The 16,468-nt window shown below is 45.3% G+C and overlaps 1 long non-coding RNA gene across 1 annotated transcript; it reads left to right on the plus strand.

Annotated features, from left to right (window-relative positions):
* The first annotated feature begins 236 nt into the window (after window positions 1-236).
* On the plus strand, window positions 237-1,462 carry LOC103171611. The gene is made up of 2 exons (XR_006086053.1): window positions 237-555; window positions 1,040-1,462. It is a non-coding gene; the product is annotated as an uncharacterized LOC103171611 (long non-coding RNA).
* Window positions 1,463-16,468: the final 15,006 nt, after the last annotated feature.

Consider the following 16,468-nt stretch of genomic DNA (forward strand, 5'->3'; position numbering starts at 1 on the left):
GTAATGTAAAGGAATTTGAATTTTTTTNGAATAGTCACAGTGTGAACATGGAAAAGAATAGCAGAAAGGTGGAATTGGAGCATTGGAGTAGATTTGGCCATTTTCTATCAGAAGACTCTCAATGGGAGTATTTTCACCTTTTGTAATTCCACAAGTTTAATTTTCTCAATGTTTTTCCAAAATTCTTCTCTGGATTTAATATTTTTTGGAACAAATAAACAAACAGTAAAATCAATTACTTTTTCATCTCTCTGAAAATTAAAAGTTTTGAAGGTTTGGCAGGAGGTTCTGTGTAGTTCAGTAGAGGGAGGGAGCCCACGATCAACTGGGAAACTTTATATACATTAATAATCAAAAGGGAAAAGAAAAGTCTCAGGTTTCAATCCCCTCTGAATATATTTCTTCATTTTCATCCTCACAGAGGTGATCCCAACCGAGACGATGCTGGAAGGTTTTCAACAAGATGAACATGACAACCTCTGGCCGACAGCTTCCACCTTCATCATCCTCTTCTTCCTGAGTATTTTCTACAGTGCCACGGTCACTCTATTTAAGGTGGGGAGAGGAAATTCATTGACACTATGATCTGATGTAACAGCTGCTGGTAAATAATTCTTCCACGGGAACTGATGGTGAAGCTCATTGCAGCCACTGTGCTGGGAAACTCCCCCTGTCCCCACAGGACAGGATCCGTGTGACCAAGCTGTGTGAGGGTGATGGACATATCCTCTCACCATTACACACCCTATCACACCTGACATATGCTCACCTGGTATAGCCACAGGCAAGGAGCGAGGCTCATTTACTGATCTTGTGGATCTTTCAGTATATTGTGGATACTTGAAAGCGAAGGGCTTCTGCCTGTATAAGGCAATGACAGACCAATACCCACTGACACAGTATCAGTTGGGATTGTGTGTGTTTGTGGGTGTTGTATGGGGGGGGGTGGACATTCACATACACACATAAACACAATCTGAAATACTAAATCTCCTCCCAGGCTGAAATTATTCATCATATCTTTACTTTTATTTTCCAGGTAAAATGAGTTTATTACCATCAGCTTCACCGATGTTCCTCATCTGTTTGTGTTTATCTTCAATTTCCTGTGACAGAGTGTGTGATGTCTTGTTTCACCCAATGAACGCATTCATGGGAAGTAAACATTGTATTGTACAACTACATGAATTTTAGTGACTTTTCTTATTGTTAGTCTATGTTACAATGTGCCTTTTGTTAATAATATATAACCTTGTTATTTCATGTACTGTCACACCTCTCTGATATTCTTTATTTGCTGTTTACTATTTGTGTGGTGTAATGATACAGAAAGACAGAGGCTGTTATATTTTGTCCTTTTATTTCATTCTGAAGATGAGTATTTGTGATCCGATCCTATTCCATAATGCCTACAGATTCTCTCTATTTGTTTGCCCGAAGTATCAATAAATGATAAAAGTTAGTGAGCTGTTTGATCTGTGTCTTTCCTGTTCCCTTTGTGTCAATGCCGCCTTGACTTCTGATCCAAATTGTTCAGATTCACAGAAGCTCAGCATTAAACAAAAGCTGTTGAATGAACTGTCCGACTTCAGTTCGGGTTTTGCTGGAACAACTAATGGGCGTCAATCTTTGTACTTGAATTGCTTCTCCGCTCCAGTGACCAGCAGCTGCTTCCGTCCCCCAATGATCAGCTCCACACCAGATACAGCTTCAGACACATGGCTATTCTAATATAGTAACGCGCAGCTCTGTGTTATAGTATTTATAGCACAATGTGAGTGTGCAATGTGTTTGATATATGCAGAGAGCTTCATCTCCTGCCTGTGCTGAGCTGACAATCTGAGCAGCACCACAGTGGGAGGCCATGAAGCCCAAATCCCAGCTGTGGGCAGTTGGGCTGCTGTGTTGGCCCAGACTCCTCTTCACAGTTTAAACTGTGAAAGGCTTTGGGACGTCTTGCTGACGTGGCAGCAAACAACATGTGCAACCACTTGAGACAGAGGTTTTTGGCTCAAATCCACATCGGAATTTGACAATAATGGAGTTGAAGTTTGTGAAATACACTCCAATGCTCTGCTGGGGTTGTGCTGTGTTGTTATGCGTTTGGTTCTTGGGTCCTTTTGCCTTCTTACCAAACTATTGAAGTGCTTTGACACATCTCCTTGATGTGAAAAGCTCCATAACAAACCTCAGGATTACTACTGAGATGGTCGACTTTCAGCAAACAGAAAATCAATAAGTACATCTTTCATATGTTAGTTTCAACATTAGAGAGACAGACAGACACGTGCAATAATCCGTTTGCCGTTTCACCTATTTCAATATTTTAAAGAAAATGAACAGATCCAGAATTAATATTGTCGCCATTCCACAGAAACTCCCTGCACAGAAGCACATATTTTGCGTCCATTGTCGGCTGTTATTTTCTCTAAAATTAATATTTGCATATCTCGAATAGTAAGCATTTCCCCGCTCTCCCCCATATTCCCTTGTAACCCAGTTCACAGCCAATTCTATTGATGAATTGGAACCCTGATAACCCGCTGAGTGCGGAAATGTGGTGTAACATTTATCTTCATGATTCTGCTTCGACCAAAGATCAAGCCCTGATCTATATTGAAGCTAAATATATGCACAAATGACTTAACTAATCAGAGCAGTTGAATTACAACTATACTGTTGGCTATCAATTATTCTACTTCCCCTCCCCCGCACACACTCCCCCCATCCCTAATGTTCTCTGGAGCAAAGAAAATGTCAAATGTTTTTCTAAACGGTTGTTGGATTACCTGTACAGATTCACTGTGCCCATAGCGTAGTGATGTGCTTCACGTTCCACTGAGGGAAAGTGCAGTCTTACTGATGTGAACGTACTAAACAAGACTTGCAGGACAAACTTGTTGTTCAGAGATAGATAACTTTAAACAATTTTTTAAACGAGAAACATGACGGCTGAGGTTCTACAAAGGGAGTGCTGTGGAGTCCTGTAGCTCAGTGGTTGAAGCACTCGCATTGCAAGCGAGACACCCGGGTTGATTCCAGGCCGGGCGAAACCTTGGCCAAGTTTCCTTACTCCACACACCTGATAATAATCCCTCCAAAAAACAATTTGGTCATTTTGAATTCAAGACTGTTTGTGGGACACTGCTGTGCGCAATTGGCTGCCGCGTTTCACCTACAAATATACAGTCAATTCACTTTACAGCATATTCCGTAAAGCGCTTTGAGACATCGAGAAGACATGGAAAGCGCTATGTCAAATGCAAGGATTATTATTTGTAGTCTTATTATTATATTGCATTCAGTATTTTTAAGCATTTTTTATCCTCAGTTATATCCGCTTTTAATCTGAGCTGATCTACTGTAACAGATCAGTTTGAACATAAGAAAAACATATGAGCATAAGAATTGTTAGTCGAAAGAAGATTATGGTCTGTCCAGTTTGCCTTCCACCATCCTGGCAGTCACATGCACATGTCAGGTCTCACACTATATACTGTATCCCACAATATTATTTCCTAAAATACATTCATCTAATTTGCTTTTGAAAGAATCAACAGGTTATGTTCCAACCATCTCCCGAGGGAGACTGTTCCATACGTTTACTGCTCACTCACTGAAATAGTATTTACGCAGATTTGCTTTGAATTTCAAATGCAGGCCATGTCCTGTGTTTAGCCGCCACTCTGTACATGTATTTTGCTTCCTACCGTTACCCTCCCTGACAATCAGCACAACAGGGAAGGAATTTCGCTTGTGTCAAACTTTACTGTTCATTGCAGAGTTTTACTGTATCCAGAACTTGGCAAATCGTAAAATACAGCCATAAATTTAAAGTACGTTTTCCATAAATTTCTTGCATCAACTACAGCAAAATGGTGACAAGAAGAACAAATTACATTGGTAAAGCGTCTTTCATACTGGGAGGACGTCCCAAAGCTCCGAATCACGATAGAGTTTGTACTGATTCCAAAAAAATTTGAATTCTAAAACTTTCTGATAGTTTTTAAATGATAATATTCTTTGCATTGAATATAACTCCTTATCACTTCTTTGATACATTCCCCAAAAAGATCATGTTCCTTGATGAACATTTAAGAAGATTTATTGTGTATACAAAATCATACATATATATCACACTGACCCCAACCTTTGGAATTCCATCCCCCAATTACTCCACTTCGCCCCCTCCTTAGCCTCCTTCCTGACCCGCCTCAAAAGCCTCCTCATCGGTCACCCCACCTTCCCCTCCCTTCCCTCCTTCCCCCCCCCACCCGACCCCAGCTCGGGTCTGAAATGCTGTACACTGTCCAGCCCCTTGGAACGTACTCCAGACATGAAAGGCGCTATACAAATGTGATCTGTTATTGCTGTTGTTGTTGATGTATGTGTGTCTGTGTGTATGTGAGAGAGGAGTCGGTTGAGGAAGAATTTGCACAGGAGACAAAACTCTGTTTAACTAAAACTGTTCTTCAGGAAACCCTTAATGTCTGGAATGGAATGTGTAAATCTCTTCCAGGAGGAGCAGACCTATCCAACCTAATTCAGGTGCATTTCAGACGCTGGTTCGTTAGGCTTTGGAAGTGTAACTGCTGGGGTTTAATAAGTTAAATTTGAAATCTTGCGATTGCACGCACTGTCTGGCAAGTTTCCTGCGACTTGACCAGTTAGAATTATCCTCTGTGTTAGTGCTTTGACCTGCAGGGTTAACAGGACTTAAATGGGATGAATCTCCAATGCCCACTGTGACTGCTTTGCCCACTGGTCCTGCCAATCGGGCAGGCAGACAGGCTGGTTTGCCAACAGCAGGACCTGGATTACATCCGAACCCACGTGGCTCAGGAACCGGATTGTCAAGGATTGCCGCAGAGGATTGACTCAGTTCCACATTTTGTTGCCAACCGTTCCACCGAGGAGTGAATTCATTTCCAATGAGAAACCTAAACCCCCAACACTCCCCCATCCCCTTCCCACCACAACACACACACACACCGTCCCTGTACTCCATATGAAAAGTCAAATTAAAGTACAAATCACAACTGATAACTTGGAGAAAAAAATTAATTGAAATTAACCCTTTTACTGAAACCTGCTGCCCCAGGTCAAACAACACTTACAAGAAATCATTGACATTGGCACGTGATGATCTGAGAAAGAGTCAGTTTCTTATCTGCAGGAAACACCTGCACTTTCTGACACTAAATTAGAGCGACTTCCTCCTAATGTAAAACTGACCTGAAAGCCATCTGCTAGAAACTGGTTCAAAATGTTCCACCGAACAACACAGAGCGTCCTCCACACATGGCTTCTGTCTGTGGAAATAAAATAATTGTCAAATTAAAGTCTCAGATATTGTTCTGCAGAGGTTACAAAAACTGTTGATCGGCATTTGTAACTATTGGGGAATACTTCACACTACAGCATTAATATTATCCGGCAACAAACCAATGACAAACACCAGATAAACATGTTACAGAGCTTAAAACTTCTTGGTTTCTTGGTAATTTCATGTTTCTGTAACTATAATCCCTCCACCCAAACTGTATATCACAAAAATAAAACAAATATTGGAAATCTATAACATGTAAATTAGCATCAGAGGGAATAACAATTTGCAGTTGTTATTATGGCCGCCTTATTACAAACTAACAGCAATATGAGGAACACGTGTGATGGCAGAACAGAAACCTTTTTCATAGAGTACAATTGATCATTGGAAATGTATTTTAGAGACTATTACTATGAAGCCCAAACTATTCAGGAAATAAAGCAGCTTTTGTGTCTAAGTGTTTATATAAAGTGTTTGGAAACAAGTAAATTGTTTGTATTGTGTCTGAGCGCTGAACTATGTGTATTAACTCGGCTCAGTTGGCAGCACTCTCGCCTGTCAGTCAGAAGGCCGTGGGTTCAAGCCCTGTGTCTGTGTGTGGAGCTCAGGAACTCTCGGCATTGCAGTGCAGGGGCTGAGCTGTATTGGAGGAGATTTGGTCGTCTGTTTCTGTGGATGTTATAGAACACATTCCTCTGTTTGGGAAAAAAAGGACATTTCTCAAATGGGGATTGTTGGCCAGGATACAGGGAGACACTCCCTTCTCGTGTCGAATAGTGCCCTGGGATCTTTAACATCGACCTGAACAGACAGACAAACCTCCGTTTAATGTCCCATCTGAAGGATTGCGTCCCTCACAACGCAGCACAGCCCCGGCACAGTTTTGTAGTATGAGCCGGGACTATATGAGTTTAAAATGCCGATGTGGGTCGTGTACACACAACCTTAGAGTCAGAGACAAAAGTGCTGCATGTGAAACCGACTAATACACACTTCACGGCTGCTTGGCATCGGCTGCAAAACACAGGCATTAAACTCTGCTGTAAATCATGTGCAGTGATGAAGATATTCTCCGTACATGAAAGGCGCTGTATCAAATGTAAAGGTTATTATATTCTGTGTGGACACACTGTGTATTACAGGTGTTAAAACATAATTTTTAAAACTCACACCAGTGAAACAACATCTGAGTGAATCAAAGAAGTTTACAGAATAGAAAGGGTCATTTGGTCTATTTTATGTCTGTTGGTTCTTTTAATTGCAATCATTTTGTATCCCGTTCACTTCTGTGTTCATATACACCAATAGTTGACTCCATTTTAGCTTTGTTTCTGACTCTTTCAAAACTAATATGGATCTTTATCACAATTGGTCCAGTCAGCCCACTCCATATCCAAACCAATCTGTGCGATAAAAATAAAGTAACATCGCCGTTTGCTCATTTGCTAACTATCTTACATTCAAACCCTTTAGTCAATGATTTAGTCAATGATAAATACTCTTATCATTAATTCAGATAATTTAAAAGTCCTCTCTCAGGCCATCCCTTTGCCATCTTTGATTAGATTTCCACCATTCCTGTGGAGTCATTGTGCAGTCCTGTAGCTCAGTGGTTAGAGCACTTGCCTCGCAAGCGAGTGACCTGGGGCCGATTCCTGGCAGAACTAAACTATGGGCAAATTTTCTTGCTCCACACACCTGGTAATAATCCCTGAAGACCCATTTAAAAAATAATAATTTGGTGATTCGAATCCACGACTGCTGTAGGACACTGCTGTGTGCTATTCGCTGCCGCGTTTCTCCCACAAATATTCAATCCATTTACTTTACAGTATATTCTGTGAAGCTCTTTTTGAGATGTTCAGAAGATGTGAAAAGCGCTATATTGAATGCAAGGATTGTTATTATATTATTATTCCCAGATTTTCTGCTTATTTCTGATATCTTAATATGGAATATATCTTATTATTTCTCTGTTTCACTCATCTACCAATGTAACCGATGTTATTTTATTAAAAATGCTTTCAAATAGCGTGAAGCTGGTCTTGTTGTGGAAAGATTAAACTTGATTCTACATTACTCTGCAATGTTAAGAGCTCTGAGACGCCCCCCTGCGTTGAGGGCGCTATATAACTGCAAGTTGTTATTGCTGCTGTTGTTGTTGTATCTGAATACAGACTTCCCAGGGCACCACGGCTCAAAGTGCAGTGACAATAAGTGACACACATCATCTGTCAGGGTGTGCTATCTGCGGAGCCTGTGCTCTGTGGGCAGTGAAGGCTTTGCTGTTGATCTGCAGATGAAAATCGTGTTAGTGGAAGCGTTAGAGAGCGTCACCAGTCACAGTGATCACAGGCAAAGCTTTCTCTCATTGGCTGCAGCAAACGGCAGTGACATTTGAGAAGACAAATCCCATTTAAACAATCTGGAGCATCAATTGACAATTATTCCATTGATTAATACATATTTATTGAACACGTGACATCTTCAGTGTCACCTTAATTGTCCACAGGAGCTTTGTACATTTTAAAACAAAATGGTCTCACAGATTAAACGTATCTGGACTCACAGATTGTTACGCGTCAGATCGATTGTGTCCTTGTAATTGTCCACTTGTTTAGTTTAAAGGAAAGATGGGCCATTGGACAGACAGATGGATAGACTTGATTCTCCATCACTCCGCCACTGTTAACCCTTCTGAGACACTAACCTGCGTGTAGAGCGCTATATAAGTGTAAGTTGTTGTTGTTGTATTCTGAATACAGACTTCCTGGGTCACAAGGGCTCAAAGTTTGGTTGGACAGACTGGATGGCTGGACAGGTTGGGTTGAAGAGGAAATGGGCAAACGGTTGGGTTCAGTTGTTTGTATATAATAATAATAATAATAATAATAATCCTTGCATTTGATATAGCGCTTTTCACGTCGGGAGGACGTCCCAAAGCGCTTCACAGAACACACTGTAAAGTGAATTGACTGTATATTTGTGGGCGAACGCGGCAGCCAATTGCGCACAGCAATGTCCCACAAACAGTCGTAGATTGAAAATAACCAATTTATTATTATTTTTGGTTTTGGAGGGATTATTATTAGGCTCTGTGTGGAGTAAGGAAACTTGCCCAAGGTTTCGCCCTCTGCCTGGAATTGAACTCAGGTCTCTCACTTGCAAAGCGAATGCTCTAACCACTGAGCTACAGGACTCCACAATAATAATTACAGTAATAATAGTTACAGCAATCTAATAATTACAGGAAACCATGTGCTTTTGTATGTTGTTATGGATCGATGGATCAGTGTCTGGGTGGACTGACAGATGAATGGATGGATGGCTGGACGGACTGACCATTGATGAATCGGTGGTTGGGTTGTTTGGTTGATACACAGATCTATCGAGCAGCAGATGAACTTGAAATATCCAAATGCATAAATAACTTTCGTTGTTGGATTGCAGCCCTCGCTTGTCAATAGCTCATCTGGTCGGTGCCCAGAAGCAGTAACATTTTCTCGTTAATATTCACTTCAAAATTTATGAAATCCAAAGGCATTTGAAGCTGCTGCTCAAGAAACTCACAATTCACAATTGTGCCCAAAAATTAAAAGCACTGAAAGCATTCAAGGTTCAACATTGGTCCTGCAGCGCCACTCAGCGCTTACATTAGAAAATGCACTCTAATTTGTCTGAAAGACATCGATTTCTTTAACTTGAATTGAATACTAATGATAATGGAATTGTTTTATGTTCTATCAAAATTACAGATAATGTAAAAACATAAAATCATAGATTATTTCAGGACACAAGCAGACCATTTGGCCCATCATGTCTGTATGGGCTCAATGGAAGAGCGATCCAATCATTCCCACTCCCCCACTCACTCCACAATGCGAATTTTCCTTTTTCAAGTTTCTATCCAATTTGCGTTAGAAAGTGCTTATTGAATCTGTTTCCACCACACTTTCAGGCTGTGCATTCCAGACCATACCGATTCTCCACATAAAACAATGTATTCTCATCTCCGCTCTGGTTGTTTTTCCAATTATCCTTAATGTATATCCTCTGGTTACCCATCCACCTGCCACAGGAAATAGTTTCTCCCTCTGTCATTTAGCAAAACCTCACAGAATTTTGAAAATCTCTATTGAATGGCCCCTTAACCTTCACTGCTCCAGTGAGAACAATCCCAGTTGATGTCGTCTCACCACATAAGTCAAGTCCCTCATCCATGGTACCATTCCAGTAAATCTCCTCTGCACCGTATCCAAAGCCTTGACATCCTTCCTAAAGTGTGGCCCAGAATTGGACACAATACTACAGCTGAGGCCTAAACAGTGACATAAACCTTTACCAGAACTTCCTTGCCTTTGACCTCAATGCCTCTATTGATCAAGCCAAGTATCCCATATGCTTTTTTTTTAGCAGCTATAGCAACCTGTCCTTCCACCTTCAAACAGCTGTGTATGTGAACCACTGATATTAATTGACATTGGTGGCTCTCTTCCCTGAAGTACAAAGAGGAGCCATATCAAGGTCCCCTTCACTGCGATGCCCACATTTGGTGCGCACTGGGAACACACAGGGCAAAGGAACTCCAGAATATGAATTGGTTTACTGTTGGGATCAACAGGGAAATTGTACAGCTGCCATTGAAACACTGTTGGTCAAGCCTCCCAATGCTTGGCCAACTTCTCGCATCATGTACTGCTTAGACCATCCTGAGCACATATAGGCTTCGGTTTCCATGATTAACAGAAGCTGATTGGGAATAATCGTTGCTCCCAAAGGATAGAACTCGACTGTCCAGAGCCTTGGGATGGCCTCCCGACTTGAAATACAATCTGCTGTTGTTGCGAGAAGCGAGACAGTAGCTCTTTGCATCTCCGCTTCTTTGCCCGTCTGCTATCATTATTAACAATAATATTTCATGCATTTAATAACAGCTCCTGATCACATCATTGAGACACTGAAAACTGTCCGCAAACTGTTGTGGATTGAGTTACAAATTTTTGGAAAAATTTTGAAGGGATCATTACCCCCGGAAAAGCCATCCACCAATCGACTAACAACCTGGTTCCTCCTGACTGCCGGTAAACAGAGCCGTGTGTGTGGAGTATGAGAACTTGCCCAACATTTGGCCGTCCCGGTCGGGAATCGAACCCAGGGCCTCTCCTTACAAGGCGAGTCCTCTTAACCACTGAGCTACAGGGCTCGATTCTGTGCAGTGACAGGAGGCGGTGGATAAGGAGCGCCTTCCTGACAGACGGCAGTCACAGCAGGTTATCATTCCCACTCCCAGCGCTGCGTCCCACCAACCGCAGCCTCCTGCCCCTGCCCTGAGGGCAGTCCCCGGGGAGGGAGGGAGGGAGCGGGGAAGAGGAAGAGTGCGGGTAGGGCAGGGGAGAGGGAGGGGAAGTCGGGAGTGAGATAGAGGGAGCGAGTAAGAGAGAGAGAGAAAGGCAGAGGGAGGATGGAGGGAGAGAGAGGAAAGGCGAGGGAATGAGAGAAAGAGTGTCGTGAGAGAGAGGGAGGGAAAGAGAAGGGGGGAGGGAAGGAGGAGGGATAGAGAGAGACAGAGAAGAGTGAGGGAGAGGGGGGGAGAGAGAGTTAGAGGATGTAGAGATAGAGAAAGAGAGTGAGAGAAGGTGAGGGGGAAGAGGGGATGTGGAGGGAGGAGAGAGGGAGGTGACGCCTTCCTGATAGACTGCAGTAACAGCGCTGCGTCCAACCAACCGCTGCCCTGAGAGGACAGTTCCCGGGGAGTGAGTGAGGGAGCGGGAGAGAGAGAGGGAGAGCTGTCGGGAAAGGGAGAGGAGGGGGAAAAAGCCGGAGGGGTGTGATGGAGGGAGTGAGTGTGGGAGAGGCTGAGGGGAAGGGGGGAGAGTGAGAGGAGAGAGAGGGGGCGGTGCGGCTCAGTGACGGTCAATGCCATAATAATATACAATAACACACAGTGTGTAGAATAGCGCCGATCACAGTAACTCATCACTAGTTATGAGGTCGGAGTGAAGGCGGACGTCGTCCCGTCGACACAATGGGCGGGAAAGTGCTGCGCGCGCGGAGCGGAGACCAACGGTCACCTCCCGAGACACGAGCAGCGCGAGGGGCGGCGAGAGGTGCGCGTGCGCGAGGGGCGGGCGGGGGGGCGGGACAAACCAACCAATGGCGAGGCGGGGGCGGGGCGGGAGGCGCGCGGGGAAAGTGACGGTTGGAGAGCCTCTCCCTCCCAACATGGCCCAGTTCTGACGAAGGGTCGTGGACCCCAAACGCGGACTCCCTTTCCTTTCTCCATAGCCGCTGCCTGACCTGCTGAGCTTTCCCGCTCTCTCTCTCTCTCTCTCTGTTGTTGTGCCCCTCACTATTGCTGTGTGTGAGTGTGTAAATGACAGCCTCACTATTGCTATTCAGTGTGTGTGGCGGTACAGTGTCACTGACCATCACTGACCGCTCCTCTCGCGCTGACCATCACTGACTGACGCTCCGCGTCTCCCGCTTTTAAAGCCTCTGGGGGTCCGGCTGCCGCCACACATGCGCACTGGCTCCTCACCCCTGGTCCCGCTCGAGCTCCCGCCGGCGCGCCTGCGCACTTCCCCCTTTCTCCAACCGTCACTTTCCCCGCTCCCTCCCTCCCTCCCTCCCCGGGGACTGCCCTCAGGGCAGGGGCAGGAGGCTGCGGTTGGTGGGACGCAGCGCTGGGAGTGGGAATGATAACCTGCTGTGACTGCCGTCTGTCAGGAAGGCGATCCTTATCCACCGCCTCCTGTCACTGCACAGAGTGGAGCCCTCTGTAGCTCAGTGGTTAAGAGGACTCGCCTTGTAATCATAATAATAATAATCCTTGCATTTGATATAGCGCTTTTCACGTCGGGAGGACGTCCCAAAGCGCTTCACAGAACACACTGTAAAGTGAATTGACTGTATATTCGTGGGTGAACGCGTCAGCCAATTGCGCACAGCAATGTCCCAGAAACATTAAGTAAAAGTAAGGAGAGGCCCTGGGTTCGATTCCCGACCGGGACGGCCAAATGTTGGGCAAGTTCTCATACTCCACACACACGGCTCTGTTTACCGGCAGTCAGGAGGAACCAGGTTGTTAGTCGATTGGTGGATGGCTTTTCCGGGGGTAATGATCCCTTCAAAAAAATTTCAAAAAAATAAGTCACTCAATCCACGACAGTTTGTGGGACGCTGCTGTGCACAGTTGGCTGCCATGTTTCACCCAAAAAATGTACAGTCACTTCACTTTACCGTTCATTCTGCGAAGCGTTTTGAGACGTCTCAAAGACGTGATAAGGCGCTGTATCAAATGCGAGGATTATTGTTATGCTGTTATGGTGACCCGCGGCTCCCGCCGCTGCACATGGTGACCTGCCGCCGAAAGAAAGAGGGAAAGAGAGAATTTAGGTGAGGGAGAATTTATGTGAGAGAGGGAACGAGCCAGTGTGCGTGAAAGAGGCAAAGGGAGAGGGTGGGAGACAGCGATTGAAAAGAACGATTCACAGAAAGGGGAAGAGAGTGCGTATGATCAAGAGAAGAGAAGCAAGAGAGAGTTTGTCAGGGAGAGAGTAGGGGGAAGGGAAAGAAAGTGAGGGAGGGAGGGAGGGAAGCAGAGCTAAAGTAAGAGAGGTTGAGATTGTGAGAGAGGAGAGAGTGTGTATGGGAGAGAAGTGGAGTGATGGAGACTACTTGAGGTGGTGGTGGGGGGGGGGGAGAGATTGATTTTTTTGGTCCGCCTCGTGCTTAAGAGTCTCCGAGCCGGGCTTAGATTTCCATGCATCGCACCTACGCGAGAAAAAATCCCAGAGATAGAGAGTTGGAACGGAATTCGCACTCTCTCCCTGGAGGATCGCATCCTGTTTATCCAGTTCCAGAGAGTATTACTGACATTTGTGCAGCGCCTTTCACATCGGGAGGACGTCCCTAGGCGCTGGACAGTCGGGGATTTGGACCTGAGAGGGAGGGGTTGGCATCAGGGAGTGAGGAGAGCAGGGAAATGAGGAGGGTGGCCAAAGGCGCGGTCGACCAGGAGGGTCTTGAGACGTGCCTTGAAGGAGGCAATGGAGGGAGCGAGCCGAAGGGACTACACTGAACCTAGCGGGTTAATATAAAACAGACACCTGACTCTCTAATCACTAATTGACGTTCTCTAGTTTATTTCTTCGGTCTCTCTCTGTCTCTCTGATTGACAGATGTCCAGTCTCTCTCAGTCTCTCTGTCTCAGCCTCTCTATCTCAGTCTCCTGTCTCAGTATCTCCCTTTGTCTCTCTTTCCCCCTCTCTCCCCCGTCATTGCATACTCGCTCTCTCGTTCAGTTCATAAAACAGTAAATAGGCATCGCTGGACACTACACTGTGCGGCTGAATCTGTGATACTCTGTTTTGGGGGGAAAAGAGACAGAGATATAGCCAGAGATTCACACAGCCTCTCCCTCACACACACACACAAAGCTCCCTCTACACTGTCTACACTCCTAGGTCACGGTTAGAGACACAGTAAAACTCCCTCTACATTGTCCGTCTACACTCCCAGGTCAGGTTTAGAGACACAACTCCCCCTACACTGCCCTCCACACTCCCAGGTTAGGCTTCGAGACAATAACAACAACAAAATTACATTTATAGAGCACCTTTCACATCGGGAGGACTCCCAAGGCGTTGGTTTTGGACCCAAGCTGGGGGTCGCGATTGGGGACGGTGAGGGGGGAAAGGAGGGTGATTAAAAGCACAGACGTAGAGGAGTGTCTTGAGATGGGTCTCGAAGGAGGCGAGGGAGGAGACGAGGTGGAGGGACTGCAGGATGGATTTCCAGAGTGTGGGGGCAGAGTGGCTGAAGGCCGGCCCGCCAATGGTGGGGTGGGCGAGGTGGGGGATGAGAAGCAGACCTGAGCCGAGCCCGCTAAGCGGAGGAAGTGGGCAGGATGGTAGGGGGTTAGGAGGTTGCAGAGGTAGGGGGGAGCAAGGCCATAGAGGGCTTTGAAGGTGAGGACCAGGAGGAGTTGGGGAGGCCAAGTTAGAGTTTGCATAGAGACACAGTAAAGTTCCCTCTACACTGTCTGTCCTTGGAGAGTCAGGAGATGGATTCTACTATACAGAGCCTTGGTCAGACTCCATCTGCAGTACTGCGTTCAGTTTTGGGCACTGCATCTCAGGAAGAATGTATTGGCTCTGGTGGGGGTGCAACTCAGATTCACCAGAATTATACCAGGGCATAAAGGTAGATACAGAGAAACTGTTTCCTCTGGCGGGGGGAATCCAGAACAAGGTGGGGCATCATCTTAAAATTAGAGCCAGGCCATTTATGAGTGAATTCAGGAGGCAGCTTTTTCACGCAAAGACTGGTGGAAACCTGGAACTCTCTCCTTCTCCCAAAAGGCTGTGGATTGTGGTTGGATCTTCAAGACTGAGGTGGATAAGATGTTTGTTAGGTCAGGGTATCAAGAGATACGGGGCAAGGGTGGGTAATTGGACCTGAGGTATAGATCAGCCATGATGTTACAGAATGGCGGAAGAGGCTCGAGGGGCTGAATGGCCTCCTCCTCTTTCTATGTTTCTATGGATTTAGATGTGAGAGGGTGATAGATAGAGACTTCAGGGAGTCGGGAAATGGATTGAAGTGAGGGTTATAGACCCAGTAAAAGTTAGAGAGAGGATAAAGGGAGGGTGGGGAGGATAGAGAGAATGGAAAGGATAGAGAGAATGGGAAAAGATAGAGAGAATACAAATTAATTAATTAAAACTCACTCAGTGTTGCTAAAGTTGAGCCAGACAGAGTGAGATTTGCAGGAGGCTGTGTAATATCCACCGTGTACTGTCCCCGTGTGATTACACACCGCAAACAGGTCATACATCATCACGCCTGTAACACACAAACCACAAACAGGTCATACATCATTACACCTGTAACACACAAACCACAAACAGGTCCGTAACATACACACACTACAAACAGGTCATACACCATCACGTCTGTAACATACACCCACCACAAACAGGTCATACATCATTACACCTGTTACACACAAACCACAAACAGGTCATACATCATCACATCTGTAGCTCACAAATCACAAACAGGTCATACATCATCACGCCTGTAACATGTACACACCACAAGCAGGTCATACATCATCACGCCTGTAACATGTACACAGCGCAAACAGGTCATACATCATCACGCCTGTAACATACAATAATAATAATGACAGTGGTTACACACAGTAAATAATGGGTGAAAGCGGGAGGTTGTGATGAAAGGAAGAGAAGGAGGGAATGAGGTAGTGAGGGGAGAGAGGGAATGAGGCTGTCAGTGAGGGAATGAGTGTGCAAGGGATGGAGGGAGTCTGTAACAGGAGGTATAGATGATGTAGTGAGTGACTAACCTCTGGGAGAGGAGGAGTGAGAAAGGCTGAAGTTATTGACAGGAAAATCCACAAACGTTAAACTTTTCTTGACGGTGAAACGAGTCTTTGAGAATCGATTCAGGTCTGAGACGGAGTTAAAGACAAATATTCTCCTCCTTCCCTCGTTCCCTCTCCCCTCCTCCATCCCTCAGTCACTCCCTCAATCACTCTCTCTGAGGTAGTGTTAATGAGATACGTTCATCTCTCTAAATATCTCTCTCAATCCCTCTCTCTCTCTGAGCCGGAAGTTAAAGACAAATATTTATCTCCTCTCTCCCTCATTCCCTTCCCACCTCTCTCTATATCTCCCTCCCTCTCTCTCTCTCTCTCTAACTCTCCCTCCCTCTCTCTCTCTCTCTAACTCTCCCTCCCTCTCTTGCTTCTTCTATCTCTCTCTCTCTCCCTCCATTTAGCTGGAGGGAGAGAGGGAGATAGAGGTAGGGAGTAGCGTCCTATAGCTCAGGGGTTACAGCACTCGCCTTGCAAGCGACAGACCTGGGTTCTATTCCCACCAGGGCGAAATGATGGGGAAGTTTCCTTACTCCACACACTCCTCTGTTTGGCCAGCAGTAAGAAGTAACCCGGATGTCAGTCGATTGGCGTATCACTTTTCCGGGAATAATAATCTCTCCCCAAAAAAATAATAATTTGGTTACTCAACCTACGACTATTTGTGGGACGCTGCAATGCGCAATTGGCTGCCGCATTTCGCCCACATATTATTATTGTCTCTCTCTCCCTCCCTCCCT

The sequence above is a fragment of the Callorhinchus milii genome, unplaced genomic scaffold (assembly GCF_018977255.1).
Source record: "Callorhinchus milii isolate IMCB2004 unplaced genomic scaffold, IMCB_Cmil_1.0 Scaffold403, whole genome shotgun sequence".
Lineage (NCBI taxonomy): Eukaryota > Metazoa > Chordata > Chondrichthyes > Chimaeriformes > Callorhinchidae > Callorhinchus > Callorhinchus milii.